We start from the raw sequence: 1262 nt of genomic DNA, 5'->3' as shown, positions 1-1262 counted from the left end.
TACAAACTGGCTTTTTTGTCTCTCTTGTGGGATCTGAGGGGCTCTTGCTGGGACTCATGGCTTATGACCGCTATGTGGCCATTAGCCACCCACTTCACTAGTCCATCCTCATGAATCAGAGAGTCTGTCTCCAGATTATTGGGAGCTCCTGGGCCTTTAGGATAATCGATGGAGTGACTCAGATGGTGGCAGCCATGAGCTTACCTTACTGTGGCTCAAGGAACGTGGATCACTTCTTCTGTGAGGTTCCAGCTTTATTGAAGCTGGCCTGTGTAGACACTTCCCTTTTTGACACCCTCCTCTTTGCTTGCTGTGTCTTCATGCTTCTCTTCCCATTCTCCATCATTGTGGCCTCCTATGCTTGCATCCTAGGGACTGTGCTACGAATGCTCTGGCCACCTGCTCCTCCCACCTGACAGCTGTCACCATCTTCTATGGGGCAGCCATGTTCATCTACCTGAGGCCTAGGCACTACCGGGCCCCCAGCCATGACAAAGTAGTCTCCTTTTTCTACACGGTTCTTACTCCTATGCTCAACCCCCTCATTTACAGTTTGAGGAATGGGGAGGTGATGGGGGCACTGAGGAAGGGACTGGACCACTGCAGGATTGGCAACCAGCACTGAACTCAAGGCATCCAGTGCCTGGCTCTGCCATCTCTTGGCTCTGGGTTGTCAGGTGAATAATTTGCTTATTTTCAGTCTTGTTTTTCTCATTAATGGTTAGGATCATGACACCTGTTTATATGATGTCTCACACCATTTATAGCCCAAAACTAGGGTCTTAGGCGAACAACTTACAGATGGCAGGAAATAAAGCTTCATCGTTCTCTTTGGAGAGTGTCCACCCCTCACACTATGTAACTGGAAACTTTGTAAAGACGTATTCAGAGCATACAAGTTGTCTTTGAGATCATGAGGGACAGGATAGAGACGTGCTTGCTTGTGTATTCAGTGGAAATCCCCTGAGCCTGCTGTCTCCTCACCACGCCCTAGCAGTGTGTGCCACTCTGTGTCAGCTCAGCTTCTGTAAGGAGAAAACTGGCTGAACTGCTTCCCCTTTGGGGAATGAAGACTGGAACATGGTGGCAGAATTTCATCTAGTATTTGAAAACTGATTTTCAGTATTTTGGTCTGAACTATTTGCAGGACTTGTGTCCATTTTTCCAAGCTCTGTACCTGTCCTTTGCACATATTTGGAGTAGAATCCTCTTTTCGTGGAAAAAATTATCTCCATTGAAGGCAGAGAGAAAAGAGGCTAGAA

The 1262-nt window shown here is 47.5% G+C and overlaps 1 pseudogene; it reads left to right on the top strand.

Moving 5' to 3' along the window:
• Positions 1 to 625, top strand: part of LOC105523480 — a 16499-nt pseudogene extending 15874 nt beyond the window's left edge.
• Positions 626 to 1262: the final 637 nt, after the last annotated feature.

This window comes from Colobus angolensis, unplaced genomic scaffold, assembly GCF_000951035.1.
Source record: "Colobus angolensis palliatus isolate OR3802 unplaced genomic scaffold, Cang.pa_1.0 Scaffold465, whole genome shotgun sequence".
Lineage (NCBI taxonomy): Eukaryota > Metazoa > Chordata > Mammalia > Primates > Cercopithecidae > Colobus > Colobus angolensis.
This window is presented reverse-complemented; position numbering and strand designations above follow the sequence as displayed.